We start from the raw sequence: 17,132 nt of genomic DNA, 5'->3' as shown, positions 1-17,132 counted from the left end.
TCACAATATCTAACCATTAAGCCTAACTGTAAAGATGGCATGCTGTAGGTTTAGCTTAGGCTAACAGTGTGCGTCTATGCATTACCTTAAATGCATACACGTTTTCAAGTGAGCTTTGGTGAAAACGCACACATGAAATTGTCCATGAGAATGTTTTTCTGTGCCTGCGTGTCAGACAGTAATTTATCGGAGGCAATGAGCTGCTCAGCTGTCACAAAGACGAAACTCGATGAAGCAATGGCCTTCAGTCTCTCATTGAGCTGCTCTTCAAAGGAGAGGAGCAAAATATGGAGCAAGAAAGAGTCAAGTTTAGGGTCACTGAAGTAGATTACTGGAAAAAGGCCAGTGATAATGAGAGGAATAGAGGAACAAAGAATGGAAGAAATGGAGGAGAGGATGATGGGTAGAGGTTGGGTGAGGTGAAATTGAGGGACGGGGCAAGGATAGAGGAGGTTGGAGTTAAGAGGAGAAGGGTGTTAAAGAGGTTAGGCAGGAACAAAAGAAGCGATGAGTGAGGAGGAGAATGGAGAGGATTACCAGAACATGGAGTTTGGATGGAAAGGAAAAAGAGCTTAAGAGCACTTCAGAGAAAGCAAAGAAAAATTGGCATTGAAGGGTGGCTTGGCTACGAGGAATGCCTGGGATCTCCATAAATAACACAGCACATGCCATAAAACTGCAATTCCTCACATGTCTGCAGCACAGTGTGTGTGTCATGTGTAAGAAGAGTGGTCCCACAGAGGTAATTGAATCAGGACATGAAAACAACAGGGGGACAGACTTGGGGCTAGGTGGCTGGGCACAGCTGGAAAAGCAACAGTTCCCCCTCTTTTAAAGAAAAATGAAAGGAAAGACCAGGGGAAACAGCGGTGTTGTGAGTATCTGAGACTGCAGTGTCCAGAGAGCTGACTCTGCATGGCCTTCCATAAGGGCAAAGCTCCAGGTGCAACACAAAGCAGGTCTGTTTAACATCAAATTCACCACGCCGTCTTATTTTTTAGTCCACCCCCACGCCGCACATCGATGTTTTCAGAGGTTTTCTTTTTGTTTTGTTTGTTTGTTGTTTGGTTTTATTCAATATAAACTGCAGTCATATGACTGTAATCATCCACCACTGTGCGAAATAATGACAGAATGGGCAATGATTGGTTTAAACTCGACTTGAAATAAACCAGCTCGCACACACTCAACAGCCTCAACAGCCAGTCTACTTTTACAGGTTACAAATAAATAAATAAATGAAATTGGCGCAGGGGAAGAGGCTGAAATTGACCGAGTGGAAGCTTAAAGTGTTCCGTCTGCGATGTGCTTTTAACTGAGCTCACCCAGCAAACTACTGCTATTGTAAAGGGAAATTGCCTGGAAAAACTTCCCCTCTGCTACCTTGTCCCTCACGCCGGAGAAAATGTGGAAGAGAAGGTTCAACCTGGGAGCAGCATTTAAATAAACCTAAATAAGGTGTAAACAAGTCCAACAAGGAGAGGCAAAGAAAAAAAAGGTGGGTGAGCGGTCTCTACAGACTGTTAATGTCTGCACTTATTGTATTAGACGCGACCCCGTGGCTGCCTCAGACAATTATGCTATTCTTCTGGGTCTGTGAGTGTGGGTGTCTGTGTTGTGAGACTGAGTCTGGAGGTGATAAAACAGCAGCGAGCACATAAATAATGACTTAATGATCCCCTCCACCCTTAGCTATAATGATGACTTTGGAGTTTTCCAACCCAGGACGCTGATGGGGGTGGGCGGGATAAATCACATGTGGCCTCCAGGTGTGTTTGACTCCAACAATGAACCTTCTTAACCTAACTCACTAGCGTTATGTCTACATTTGTGCATCTTCTGCTCTTTATTGCAAGGCGGTGCTGTGTATCCAACTGTAAATTCAAGCTTTGAAGTGTGCTCGTTCCTTGTGTCATAAGGACAAAAACAAACCTTGCCTTAAAGCATTCACTTTTCAAACAAATAATACAGAATAGATAGAATAGAATAGAATGCCTTTATTGTCACTATACACAGTACAGTGAGATGAGCTGGGTAATCTGAATTTCTCATTCATCAAGTTACATTATTTTATAGGCAGAGAGTGTGTGCAAGTGTGTGTGGATGTCTGAGTGACAGACTGCAAGGAAGCTGACACCAAATGACGTGTAGCTAAATTATAGTCCAGCCACTGAGGCAGATATAGAAATATGGAATGCTTCTTGAGGCACATTGTGACACAAATGCTTAACAACAATCACAGTAAATCATATGGCTGTACACTGCAATTAACATCCATTACCTTTTTCTTAGTAATCATGCGCGGCGGCAAAATGTAGATGCGTTAGAAGCATTTCAGCATTTTGTGCTGAAATTCTTTTCTTCTTATTATTTTGTCAACACTTAATTAGCTTTTCCAGCCTCTGAAAAGTTCAGCGAGAACCCTGAATGTCATCGATTCCCTCTGTAGCACTGAAGAGTGAGAATCAAAGACGAAATAAAGTAACTGTAATCTGACAATTAGTGTAATTGGTTCAGCTAAACCTGACAAACTCTGGATAACACAGAAATCACACTGGGATCCTGAACTGGAAAGAAAAGAAAGAAAGAAATGCTTACTTTTTAAAATCAGGCCAAGAGGAAACATGCATTTGGAATTGGAAATGGAGAAAGTGTTAATTATGATAAATGGGACCAGAGGAGCGGGACAGAGGGAGTCAGTGTGGGTGTGGAGCTCCACTGATGACAATGACAGGTTTCAGAAGGTCTCAGTGTTTGTACAGAGAACCTGCCGCCACTGTGGGTGTTGTAGTGGTTGAAACGGCTCCAGGACGTGGAAACCGCTGTTGTTTCAGGCCTATTAAAATGCACAACACCGCCCATAAACCTAGGGTTGGTAACTCCCATGTGTACATTACTACATCCAGACCCTGCCCTTCAACCTTCTCAAATGAGAAAGGAGTGAGTGAAAGAGATTATTCCCTTTGAGGATAAACATTGCTTTGTGTGAACCGTAAAGGTTTGAGTGGAGTGTGAGGAGGAGGTGAGTGGGCATTTTAACATGGTCATGGAGAAGTGGAAAAAGAAACTCCCATTTTCTTAAAAATCAGCCTAGAATTCGTTGTTGATCTTCTGCTACAAATTTAAGGCTTTTCATGATACTAGCAGAGGCATTAAAGAGCCAAACAAACAGTCCATACTCGTACAATTACCTCCTGAGAATCAGCTGCTTGGTGGTCTCCAGCATCATTTTCCACTTCACATTGGGCTGTGCACCTTCTTTACAGAAAATCCCCTCATGTCCTTAACCGTTACAGTGAAGGAAGTACTTTTTCACCCGGAAAACCTTCGGGGAGTTGTGTGGAGCACACAATAGATCAGGATGCTATGGAGCCTGGCTTTCATATGGGCAGAGGTCTATTTTCAGTGACAACAAGAGCAGTACAAAAAAGTGTTGTGTACAGAGCAAGTCCACAGGAGATGTATCCTCTGCGTAGGAGTTCTATCCTAATCTTAAAAAACAAATGCTGAGGTTTGCTGCAACAAAATGTGTTTCATCCTTCATTTAAAATTATTTGCCTGGGGTCATCTTAGCTTACCTGTGCATAGAAAGATCACACAACTGTGCCCTCTTCTCATAGCACTCATGATAAACAGTAAACGTGTATGCATTTCATCCAACTGTCTTGAATACCTCTTTCTCCTTGAAAGACATGCAAGAAAGTTGGGGTCAGTGTTGGGGTCGGGTCTGGTCAAGCTGAGGTCAACAAGCAGGAGCAAGCCCATTATGAGAAAGTGAAACAAGAGACTTTCCTTTCAGTGGCTCTACGCCCTGCTGACCCCCTTAGTCCTGACACATGCAGCCGAGTTGCATGAGAAATAAGCAGAAGAACTATCAATATACATGATATATGTACACTGAGATATTTTTGTTACAGCCTTGAGTCACTCTGGTATGCTTCTTCTTGAGGATTTATTTGTTGATTTAACTTTTCTGACTATCTGACAGCCTCTGTTTCTCTTCTTCAGCTGACTCTCTGCCTGTACTACACATTGCTGCAGGGTTTAAAGCTTCTCCGTACAACACAAAAGCACATAATACACACTTCAAGATGTGTGAATGCTGGCGATGTGTGTTTTTAGGTGCTTTGATGCTTCCTTAAGATTTCTGTTTTTTATGCAAGAGCAAGAACCCTTAAAAAATCCACTTTAGCCCCAACAAAGCAGATGAAGCGCAGGTCAAGAGTCAACACTACGCATGAGCGAATCTCACTTATCCAGTGCGCTCAGCACCACAATAGAACCAGAGCAGAAGACGAGAAACTTTCTCTTGTTTCATAAACATCATAATCAGACCACTTTAATAACCCACCAACACTGTATGGGAAAAAAAAAGGACACTCCTTGCAAAACCTCCAAAATTACTCCATTGTCTTCTGCAGCAATTGATATCCCTATTGCTGAAGTGCAGTATCTGGCTAGACTTAATGTTCCATAAAACAATATCTCTTTGAAACAAAATTCCCACTTGTCTAAAACAGTATTCAACCCCAAATTACTTCCTCCTCCCATGCACACATTTAAAAAAAATCAAAGTCAAGTCAGATTTAAATCAACAAAATAAGGCGCTCACTGTTGGCAGACAGCCACTCGGTTTCTAACTGGGGGCTCATTTGTCTAGATGGTTTATTCAAGGAAGAATGAAATGTTATTCAAAGGGAATAATAAGTGGTCTATTATTCACTGCTGGTGGTTTACAACAGACCACACATCCGCTATGTGGTTTCACCTTCAGAACTGAGGCAGCATTGTGTCTTTGAGCAGCTAGACTACACATTCACCATGTGCTGAACACAGTCTGGTAAAGAGCATGACTCTTTAGAGTCTGATGTCTGGAGAGAGTGTGGCGTTTGCAGGAAAGTTTTTGGAAAACAATAGCTGCTCGGAAATTGAGCTCTTTACCACGTGCCTGTGTATAATTTTTGACATTACATTTTCCCCTTGGAACTACAAATCGAGTTACTAATTGTTCAGTAAAATGTTGCTGCATCATTAGTGCTACTTCAAGATCAGATCTAATTTCCTAATTTCCACATTAACTTTTCATAGCATGTCGTAAGTGGAATAATAGCTGTGATTAAATATAAATAAAAAGAGATAACCTTTTACACAGCACAGAGGACGTGGCACAGATTTTTTCTTTTCTTTTTTTTTTTGGCAATAGTTCTTTCTCTGAGGCTGCATACGACCCACCTGTAAAAAGCTAATAATATGCAGTGGATTATGTAAAAAATCTGCATGAGAAATTCAACTCAGAATTATCAGCAAATGTAACCAAAAAATACAAAGCATAGAAGGGTATATTTGGCTAAATGACTTTGGATTATTGTAACAAATGCATGGAATGCATTTTTTTGCTGAAACCAGTTGAGGGATAGCCAGTTTATTTTCTTTTAATACAGTATTACATTTCAGTCCACTGGCATCCAGCCTCAGAGATGTCCCTTCAGTAGGTCACAAGATAAGTCTGAGGGATCATAAGATTATTTACAGAGTAGGAACAAAGTTCTATATATCAGTTTGTGAACTCTTCTGTAATCTTTGCTCTGCTGTCCACAGACTGAGAGATGAAACACATGGAGAAAAAAGTCAACAAAATACCAGAGGGTGGCAAAAGTGAAAAAAGCCCACATTTTCTAATGTTGGTGATGCATAGAGCTTTGTAAGTTAGCAGGGAGAGCACACTGGGTCAGATTTATGTGAGTTAGCACACTGAAAATGGGTAGGAGCATGAGATTTTAAGGATTACTCCTTATTTCCACATGCCTGTGAAGTCAGTCTGTAATTTGCTGTAGTATACGGCACACTGTCATGTGTGAATGTAAGGAGTAGGGAGGATAGCAAATAAGTATGGACTGAGACTGCTGCTTAAGCGGCCACAGTGGAGCATCTCAAGGCCGATGTTTGTTAGAGTTGGTGTACCCACGTGTTGCTTAATGAACAGATGTACATGTAGGTTACTGGACTCTGTTAACATCATGATTTAAACACTGACAAACCCCGCATTGAGCTCAGTCAGGTTCTATTCTGGTATGTGGAACTATTGGCTTTTTCTTTTCTCCCTATTGTTTTATATGGATCTGTGTGTGTCTCTGAAGAAATAAAGTCAAATATAAAAAATAGAATAAAAAGTATTCCCCATAGTGTTCATTGTAAGGAAAACCATGGCAAAACAACATTAGGTAAGTTGTTTTTTATGAAAGACGTTAAAAGATATGAAGTGCTATGCATACACCCCATACATCCCACAACTTCCCATTATTTTGACACCAATGTTGGCTAGATACAGCTGAAGTTTTTTCTGGACTGTGTGATGGTGATCAGTTTGACTGTAAAGCTCGTTGTTTGTTAACCTGTCCGCTCCCTCGCTCATCAAACTTTCTGACACGCAGTGTGATTGCTCTCTAAAATCCACCACAAAAGTCAGAATATATGTGGAAACGAGGCGTTATAGGAGGTAAGGAAGAGTGCACCATTTCTTCTTTTCTCCCTTTTCTTTCCTCATCTTTCTCTCTTTGGCCTGGTCTCGTTCTGACCTGCCAGGCTATCTCTCTCTGTCCATCCCTCTCTAAGGACCTCTAACTCTGACAGCTGAATCCAGCTGAGGGATGTATGCAAGGCTGTGGGCCTCTTGAGAGAAGCCCCTCGTACAATTATTTCCCTGCTCATCAATCCTGGTATCACCCCATCTCCATTTCTTTCTCCTACCTTTTATTTTTCCAATTCAAAAAGCAGGCTCCTCCCTCTTTTGTCTTGGAAACTTAAGTTCTTATCTTTTTACCTCTATCAGCCCTCTCTTTCTCTCTATATATCGAGCCTCTAATCTCCCTCTGTATCTCTCTTCTGCCCCCCTTCCTTCTGCTTGGCTGCACAACAAGTAGTGGACCACTTTATCTTTTGGATGTTATCGCAAACTTTCATATAAGGTCGGATGAAAAGAATATAGCACGCTCTGTAATTTCATTTTCTCATTCATCTGCTGTGGGAATCATCGGCTTGCAACTTGAATTTTCCTCTTTTTTTCGAGGACAGTACTCTGATTAGCCCTTCGTGATATATCAAAGTAGAGATAAATGTTTTCATTTTCTGAAGATTAAAGGATTTTCTGTATTTATATCCTCTCACTGATTAAATTAGAGTTTCTCGGGCTGTTTGTGTTGCTGCGATAGAAGCTCAGATAGCTCTAAACACATAACATCAAAAGAGCTTTTTACCCTAAAATAATATGCTCCATAAAACTAAGATGCAGCGATGCACATTCGATGAGGGGTAACAAAAACTCATGGAAACATTTTAGCCACATCACTTCCTCCTGCTGATATGAAAAACATATACTGTAGAAGATGACACACAAACAAGCACACACAACCATACTCCTGCTTTAGTAATGGGTGGCTGCTAAATTAGCGGTGACTATACATAGCAAAGAGTGTCAAAGTCTCACAGGAGGCAGTCCAGTTTTGCACTCACCTCCGAGGTACAAGCTGCAGCTCGAAAAGAAGAAGCTTCTACAAAAGAGAAATATACGAGCTGAGCGCCACTATCAAATGATCCTCTCATTCACGCTTCAAAGCCATTCATCTTTCTGAGAAATACAGCTGGGTGACGGCCCACAGAGAGGGGAAAAAAGTGTGTGTCTCGCTCCATGTGTCTGCATGTGTGCTTGGTGACAACTCATGACTCATTTCACCCTTCAAATGGCCCCATGGCACTTAATCAGTCAATAAACAAAGACCAGCAATGCCTCCTCACTCTTTCTTCTTCTGTCTCTTATTTTAAAATCCTCTTTTCACCTCTTTTCCCTCGACTCATTACGCCCCATCACACCCTCTCACCACTCCCATCCTCCTCTCTTTTCCTAGTCTCTCCAGTCTCACACTGATATAAGTGCAAGAGAAAAAAAGAGTAAAAGAGTGAACTCCAAAACTTAAAAAAAAAAAAGACGTTTACAATCAAGTCTGGATCCATTTCAAACATCCTCTTGGCTTGATCCCTGGTGAAAAAGAGGCTTTGGGGATTATTTAATAGTGACCCAAATAAAGTCTCCGTCTTCCTCCTGGGCTGCCGTCATGGTTAAAAGACAGATTCCTTTTGCTATTTGAGTGGGGTTTGAGGTTGTAAGGGAGATAGGGACATAACTAATGTAGTGTAACAGTGCTGGCGAGTGACGGCTGGCTTAGTGGAGCTAATTCTATCTGACATGTTGACATGAAACTGGATGTTTTGCTCAAACCGCAGACATTTATTCTTGGATCCAAGCAGCAGAAATAATAGTGCAACCAGGCTCGCATGTTGCCTTCCTGCGCTTCCCTGCCTCTCTCTGAAGTCAAATGATTTCCTACACCTGCTCCTGTGCTGTTTCTGCTGTTTAACATGCAGTGTGAAATTACCTTGCCTTCCCCTGCCTGTTTTACAAGGATACGTCCCATCAGAGAACTGCTGTGTGTGTGCTTTTGTCTGATTACACACGTGCACCCCTACTTTTTATCGCCTCACTTACAGCTCTTCTCATGTCTGCCTTAATTTTGAATCTGTTTGTGCCGACCTTACTCTGACAGTGAAAGATCTCAGTGTAACACAACTTGCAATGGCTGCTTATCTGTTTTTAAGGAGTCAAAACCTGACTTTACAGCTGATTTAGATGGAAAGACTTATGTGTATGACATGTTGAGTTTCGTGAGGATTAACAGCAGATAAACAAATTTAGACATAAGGTTATATTGTGAATCCCACTCGATTACTTCCTCACAATCTCTTTAAAAACTGTTGTGAGACTTTGAGGTAAAAAACAGGAGAGTTGTGGATGATAATCTTTCACTTTCTCTGTGAAGGGCGGGCTTTTCAGATCCAATGTGAGAAACCTTGGAGTTGCCATAACAACATAACACCATCCCACCTAATGACAGACAATAGCAGAAATGTAAAGAGAACAAACATATGTCCTCTGACACCTTAGCAACTTTTTCTATTATGTAGGGATTGGTCAGAAATGTTTCTGAATGCGCTAAAACTGACACAAATAGTTGCAAACTCTCCAGGGAGCTCCAAAGACATATACAAATACTTTCAATCAGTATCTTCTAACATGTGGAATGTTTCTACGGGTCCACTACAGGCTTGAAATCAGAAGTGGCAGGTGGAACAAGGAAGGGATGAGATAATGGCAAAGTGGTTGTGATGTATAAATATTCTGTGGTACTGAGAGGACAAAGCACAGCAGGGAAGAATAGTAAACCACCTCTGCTATTGTTTGAGACTCCAAGTTTACTTGCGTAAGAGTAATAAATCATCCTCTGAAGGGAATCTGTAAAATTGGTGCTCCTGTGCAGTTCTCAGCCAATAAACCCCAATCTTTTGTGAAGCAATGTGTACAGACACAAACTATCCTAAAGCCCCATCTTGCTGTTGCCAGATAAATGAGTAACCAAAGGGACCTTAAAGAGCACAGAGGGGCTAGAGGGTAATGACTGTTTAGTTTAAACGCGCATGATTATGCCTTTTACTTTCACTCTCAGCAGGACTCGCACCCCTCCCCAAGGGGATGCAGAATCACAAAGGTCAACAACAATGGGCTTGTCGTTCAATCAGTTTCTATGGCGACCACACAACCTCGCTAAGGCCGCCAGGGTCATTTTCATCACGGATTTCTCCTGGCTGGGGCTAATTGCTGTGTTTGTGCTGGTTCCAGAGCTCGGGCAAATTTCCATCACAGTGCAAATATCAGTGCCGCAAATCAAATGCTGCTCCTCACTAAACATTAGAGTGACTGACTGGTTAACCTTCAATGGGTTCATCACTATCTGCTACTCATCTCTACTTTAGAGCGGGAAGGTAAGTGTTCTTGTTGTTTTGTGCTACAACTATTTACAATTTAAGGATTAGTGCGCATTAGTGTGCATAGTGTGCAACTACTGTATTTACTTTACTACATTGTTGTTATCTGTGATAACGAGATATACAGTACTGCGCAAAAGTCTTGAGCCACCCTTGTTTCTTTATATATTGTTAGGAAGAGTGCAGCCATTCATTGGAATATGAGCAAACACAAATGGAAATACTGGTACAGTGCAGAAAGCAAAGTTTGTACAAATCTAAAGTCAATATTTGGTATGGCCGTCATTATTTTCCAAGCTAGTTTAAACCTGTCAGACAAGCTTTCTTGTCATTTGTTTAAGGACATCTTTAACATTCCAAAGCTCCTCTTTGGATGTTGGCTGCCTTTTGTTCTGTTTTCTGTCAAGATGATCCCACACTGCTGCAATAATGCTAAGGACTGAGCTCTGGGGGGATTCATCACTACATAAGACCTGTTGCCGCTGATTATCACTTTTTGTGTCATCTGGAATACCTCAGCCTTTTCTCCCTGTTTCCTTACTTAAGAATAGCTTATTGACAGCCACCCTTCCATGGAGACCATTTCTGACGAGGCTGCAGGGAACAAGAAATGGATCAGCAGAAGGGTCAGATGCGTCTTTCAGATCCTGTTACAGGTCTTTGTTGGAATTTAAATTTTTCAGATTTCCTGAGAAAATCACTCTGGATTCTATCCATCTGCTAAATGTATTTTTTAGGCCTGACACTTTTTTTTTTACACCTGTTCAGTTTTTTTCAATTTGTCAGAGCCACACTGCACAAGATAATCAGATACGCCTCAGACATTTTCAGCTAAAAGCTCTTTTTAAATAACTTTGTTTTTTTTCTGTCAATTAGTGTTATCTCTGACATTTTTCAAAGATGCAACTGAAAAATGGGAATAGATGTACAAGAAACTGCTAATAAAAACGAGCCTGTAAATACAATCTAAAATTGGTTCATTTCTAAGTTCTCTGTCTTGTTTAAATACTACAGTTATTCTTTATTGAATTGGGGGCCTTTTTTGTTTGAATGGTTCATTAGTTAGTGTTAATTGGCCTATTAAACAAACATACAAACAAAATAAAGAAACAAATTACTTTAAAAATTATCTGGGACCACGACTTAACTGAAAACGAGTGGAAAAGCAGCCAATGTCCAAAGAAAGTCAAAAAGTCTTGATAAGTATTGCTCAAGACTCCATTAAAAGACGACACGAAGACTTGTGGCTTCAAAATATAAAGAAATTAGGCTCAACACCTACTCCTGTATTTTTCATTTTTTTATTAGGTTTCTGTTACTAACTAACTATTGCATCTTCATTCTTGGTGTTTTTTTCCATGCAACATTTCTCAAGCAGCTCAAGAGCACAATAAACTGAAAACTTTTGCCAAGAGGCATCATATCACATTATTTCTTGACTCAACACTTTCATGACCTCACTCTCGTACTCTTCTCACTTTCTCCTCTTCCCTCTTGCCTGAGGGATTTTACCATCCAACATCCAATAAAGGCCTGGACACTGTAAGTATGAAGGTACTCTACCATCTGGATGAGGGTCACTTATTTCCACTGGTAAGCACAACATGACGGGATGGACTAGCCACAGCGTCCTCCTGGGTTTGAGGTCTTAAGATCAGAGGAAGCTAACTAATCAGAGATGCTACTGTGATCAAAACAAGCACAGACCCCCTGAATACCAATGGAATGGAAAATAGTATGTTGAGGGCAAAATATCAGCGTAAAAAAATCAGCATGTTTTCTGACAAGGTGAATGCCTCGGGCCTGAAAAAAGAAGGTGAATAGATGACTTATTTAATAATTATGTTCACTTAATCATACACTAATGAGGAAGAACAGGGTTGAGGAATAAAGCTGCTGCAGGGGCAACTGGAACACTATGAATTAACCAGATTTCTACTCATTATCTCCTCAAAACACCATTTGTATTTTTTGCAACAAATCCATCGTTCCATATTTAATGTGTCCAACTCACCGACAGAACATTCAGTTCTGAGCCGGTTAAGCTTTTGTGTAAACATAATGTTTGCTTAAAGTGGGATTTGCAGTGTAAGGAAAGCTGAAATAAATCTCTGATTCAACCACTTACAAAACAGTTTCATGGCTTGACAAAGCCATGGGTAAAAACCATCAAGGACAGGCTCTTTTCTGTGCAATTAATTCAGAAGCCTGAAGTTCGGGTTGTATAGCCAAGGGCCTCGAATACACTGACTGCAAATACAGGTAAAATATAAGCATAAAGCTGCACACAGTCTCAGTTCTCAGAGAGGCTGTGAACACTGTTCCTGCCCTTTGAGCATAACTTTCCCCCCAAAAAATAAATGGAAATCTTTATTATATCAAATCACAATATAGGGGCCAGCTGACATGAAATAGCTTAAAGGTTACTTCTAATGGTAAGGGCATTTTATATTGTAAGAAAAAAATGAATAAATAAAGTACATAATGTGTATGCTAATATTCTTTCTAAGAGTGACATTTCCCAACTTGTATATCAGATGTGAAGCCAGCGAAATATCCAGCTCACTGCTGTTTGATAAGCTCCTCTCCTTTTTTCTTTTTAAATTCATCATCAGTGATATATTTCAAGCCTCTGTCAAAACACATGTGCACTTGCTGCAATGACTACAAGAAATATGAGCAACTGAAGCTTGTCGGTTGTCACACCAGCACCTAATCGACTGTATTAGGCTGTTAAAAGCAGAAAGGAAAAGCCAAACACAGATGAAAATTTGTTAATATAAGGATTTGAGGATAAGCTTTGGGGTGTGTGGTTGTGGTTGCACTCTGTCAGCACCACCAAGTGGTCAGAAATCGTAGAGCACAACGCAAAACTTCTAAAACTGACTATTTGTGTGACTGTAGGTTTGTGGACCGGTGTGTCCTCATTGCGCGATGTGATTACATTCTGCGGCAAAATTTCATTTAAGTTAAAAGAAAGGCAAAAGGGGTGTATAACATCTAATTAGAATTGTTCGATAATGATCAAGAGAAAAATAAACAAATAGCGCGTAATGAAGGACATTTGCTACAGACGTCTGTGACATTCTGAATAACAATAAAATCCGGAGCACACCAGCCCGTAGCCCTTTGATAAAATACGCTGCTTCTTACCAAGTGAGGTGCCCAACTCCCGTTCATCTGTTAGAGACAAAAGCTGCGTGTGTTGTCCCGCTGATGAGAGTGGCGAGGAAACAGAAAATGAAGATGAGCTGAGAGATGAAATATCCTCACTTCTGCCGTGGCTCGGGAAATGTGGACCTCGGTAAAACTCCTTCTGTCTCTGCACAGATTCCTCTGCGCCCTGTCTCGTCCCTCCGGAGCCCCGTGTGCTATTTCTGCCCCACAGGGAAGCGCTCTGTGCCGGTGGCTCCTCGGCGCACGGCTTGTAATCGGACACCCAGCTCTGTCGCGCTGCGCCACACACAATGTGCCTCAGCTCTGTGTCGTGGTGCGAAAAAGGCAACTGTGCGTTGAAAAAGGAAAACTTTCCCGCAGATGAAACGGTCAGTGCTTGAGCAAAGAAGAAAAGAATAAAAATAACAAAAACCCCACACAGCCAGAGGAGCAGAGGAGGGCGATGCCTCCGCAAGACTGCCTTCAGTTACAGCTGCGCAGCTCGGGAGCAGGGTTTTGTTGGTTGAGGATTGCGCCCCCACTTTGCGCGTCCACTCCAGCGGCGATCAGAGACGTGGCAGCGGCGCACAGCTGTCCTGCAGGTGGAGGAGAGCGATAGAGCTCATAAAACGCAGGAGCTACAAGTGGAATGACTGGGATTTGTCAAGTCTGACATGTCTGTTGTGACATTTTTACATTGGCTGTGCTCTCTTGATCCCAGCAATAACGATCTCTCCTGGATTGTGTTCTCCAGCTGGGTCAGAGGTCAATATCAGCCTCTGGTAGTTAGTGTAATAAAATTGTATGTAATCCTGGGGGTCTAACAACACATTTTGTTTACATTCTCTTGCTAGAGAAAGATAAAAAAAAACGTATTAGTTATTTTGTTTATTTCTATAGTTCTTACTTTTAAACAAGTAGATCCCTAAAGGTGTCAGTGTTGAGGTGTCATGAGATTTCACAAACACATCAGCAGAAATGATGCTTTATAAAAGTGGGCTTTGAACTCTTTCACGTATACCTCCAAAGCCAGCTGCTCATCATTCCGGATGAAGTTTTTTGCAACTGCTTTATTCAGTCAGCCTTCCATTCATTTAACAAAATGCTATTATTTATCATATTTGATGTTAGAGAGTTAGACGGAAAGATGAGAGAAGAACAAGGCAGAGAGTGACAGTGCTGTGTTTCTATGCCTTTGTGTATTCTGGTTGTGACATTCCCTGTACAATTACCTAATAATTCCCCGGTGAACAAATGCTCTGAAATGAATGCTTCACTATCGAGCTCTGAAAGCTCAAAGTGCTGTACACCGCTTTAGGGCTGCACAGACAGTGTGTGTCTGTCTTCTTGAGAGACATGTAGCCAAATCAACAACAGCTTGTTAATATGCCTCTACGTAAAAAAGGAACGAGTCCCTGCGAATGCCTCTGCTCCCGTGTACCCACATCTAAATTCAAATCAGGTGATTTTCATAAAAATGTTGCTGCCCACATGGGGGAAAGTAAAGCTGAGATTTACATTTCAAGTGGCCTCTGTGCAACTCTGGGAATTGCGTGGGTAACCTTTTCCTTTCTCTCATGGTGCTGTGAGATGCGGAGGGAGCAGATCTGCTGCATATCAGATCAGACTGGATGATGATCCGGCGGGCTGAAGGCAGTGATAGTACTTGACAAAAGCAATGTTAAAAAGTAAAAGAAGGAAGAAGTTGAGCACTGAGACAATTAAGGGAATTTACACAATCGACTATCTAAAGTAGTTTCGTCCACTCTAAGTGCTGTGAACTTTTACTTCCTGCATCGGGAATATGTCTCTCTTCGAAATGGATGTTTTACTCCCTGACGGCTAAACCCAGAGAGCTCGGCTGAACTTCTGAGTGAAGTCTCAGTTGCCTGAGCTTCACATGTTTATCAGTGAAAAACATTGCAGTGCCTCTAAATCAGGGATCACAAACTCTGGTCCTCTAGGGCCGCTGTCCTGCAGAACTTAGATGTTTCCCTGCTCCAACACACCTGATCCAGATTGATGCCTCATTAGCTGATTTGTGCAGAATTTAACAATCTTTTGCAGAGATCCATTTACTCTGAATCAGGTGTGTTGAAACAGGGAAACATGTAAAACCTGCAGGACACCGGCTCTCGAGGACCGGAGTTTAAGATCCCTGATCTAAATGGACAATCACACGGAGAGTGGGGTGATTGTAAGTACATCAGTCCATGATGGGGGCGAGCCAAAGCCATACTGGTATCCAGGTCTTCTCTGGTGTTTGTTCCTAGCATGATATCATGCTATCTTGCTGAAGTTACCAGGCAACCACAACATTTTTATCATATACCTGTTCATACAACAAAAATGATGTTTTCCTTATTCTGTTTCTCAAACAGATGCAGTCATATATCATTCAGTTTTCTGATGCCATCCACGTCTCACCTGCGTTCATTTAGCCACAAATGTTCATAAAAAGGAAGAAGAGGATGGTAGATGGTGCTAATCTATGGACCTTGAAGCAACAGATTGCTATTTGACAGTGCTCTCCACCCATTAACCTTTTCTACTCTTTTCTCCCTCTCCATCGAGATTCCTTTCTTTTCTACTGCACTGTCATACATGACTAGTTCCAGTTAAGAGTTAAAAGAACATGGGTAAAGTTAATAATAATTAGGTCTACATGTTACCAAAATATATGCAGACATGCAAATACATACAGACCTACAAAAATATTCAGACCTACGGCTCACATATGATGACTCCTGTCATACATTGTCATCTCACAATTTACTACCATGGATGGTGAAAGCTGCATGTTTTGGACATGTGAACAAATGTACTGATTACACATTTGCTGGTGAGAATAGGTTGCTTTTATTGCACTCATTACATTAAGCAGATATTGCTTTCAGAGTAACAATAAAATAAATTGTTTTTATCTAGTGGAAGACAGTCACACCATAGACTGTTCCCTGCCATTTTATGCTCCTTTTGTTATTATGTTTACTTTATGTGAGCATGCACATGTGTAATGGAATGTGTGAATGAGTGTCTGTAAACAATGATAATGACTTATAACACACAAAAAAAAGATACTGACAGCAAGCCAAGATCAAAGCATGGGTGCCAAACCTTAGTTGACTATAGCCAAGACCCCATATTCCCTCTGTCAAACAGGCCATCTGTCATGCTGTATCTCTGCCATATCAAATCCCAGGTCATCTCTCACTTTTCAATAACCAGCCAGGCACAGGACCATGCAATGTATACAGTCTCACTGAAACTTAAAGGCAACATTCTCACATGTTGAGGTTGAAATATGCTTGTACACTGCATGATTGCACGTCAATGGCTCTACATCTGACTCAGGTTGCAGTTGCGGTGAGAGCGCAGGTGAGTTCAACACAAACCAGGGACAGGTGTTTTGGTCACTTCCTCGGGAGAGAATGTGCTGGGATTTTAAAGAGTGGGGAGAGGCATGACTACGGAAACATCGCAAGGGTGAGAGGGAAGAGCTGGCCAGCTGTGAAAGTCTGCAGTCATTCCTCATTCTTAGCTTCATACCTGCAGACTCAATGAGCCGTCCCACGCTGCAGCAGGGCTAAAACCGTGCGATTTCTCAGGCTTACTCAGCCTTACCATGCCCTGCAGCAGCAGCATTTAGGGCCTTGTAATGGCGGGACTCAACAAAGTCTACTTCCCCTGTCACGCTCCACAGGAGGAAGAATTGGACAATGATGCTGTAACTGTCAGGACAAGTGTGCATGTGATACAGGAGAGAAAGGTGTCAGCAGAACTACTCAGAAGGGGAAAGTTTCCACTGGGTGCTAAATCATGAGCTAAAGATCTAGGATAATGCTCTTCCTATTAATCATGCCTATCTCGTGTGTCTGTAGGTGTGACATTGATCTATCAGTAAGCATGCGTCTTATAATTCTCAAAAAGAAATATTGGATGACTGGTTATGAAATGTTGGCATAGGTATCCAGAGGTTGAATCTTACACCACTGGCAATCGCGCAGCCGTATCTCTGAAACAGCTGTGGTCATCAGATCAGTCTAAATGTGAAATGGACATTCAGGCTTCGTTATCCCTCACTTTGCAATTGTGGCCAGGTG

General features: G+C 41.6%; 2 protein-coding genes across 4 annotated transcripts in view; both read right to left on the bottom strand.

The window, feature by feature from the left end:
- sema5a (sema domain, seven thrombospondin repeats (type 1 and type 1-like), transmembrane domain (TM) and short cytoplasmic domain, (semaphorin) 5A) overlaps window positions 1–13,574 on the bottom strand; it is a 128,901-nt gene extending 115,327 nt beyond the window's left edge. For 2 of the 3 annotated variants that reach the window (XM_072378376.1, XM_072378375.1), the window contains exon 1: window positions 13,027–13,572. The gene's annotated coding sequence lies outside the window, so the exon portion shown is untranslated. Of the gene's footprint in view, window positions 1–13,026 lie in introns of all 3 variants that reach the window. The other variant, XR_011910196.1, reaches the window with a different exon arrangement.
- LOC140284993 (uncharacterized) overlaps window positions 1–17,132 on the bottom strand; it is a 205,100-nt gene that overhangs the window by 164,571 nt on the left and 23,397 nt on the right. The window lies entirely within an intron of this gene.

The sequence above is a fragment of the Leuresthes tenuis genome, unplaced genomic scaffold (assembly GCF_036924035.1).
Source record: "Leuresthes tenuis unplaced genomic scaffold, fLeuTen1.0.hap1 SCAF_24, whole genome shotgun sequence".
NCBI classification, from domain to species: domain Eukaryota; kingdom Metazoa; phylum Chordata; class Actinopteri; order Atheriniformes; family Atherinopsidae; genus Leuresthes; species Leuresthes tenuis.
The sequence above is the reverse complement of the archived record's forward strand: the minus strand, read 5'-3'. Positions and strand labels throughout refer to the sequence as shown.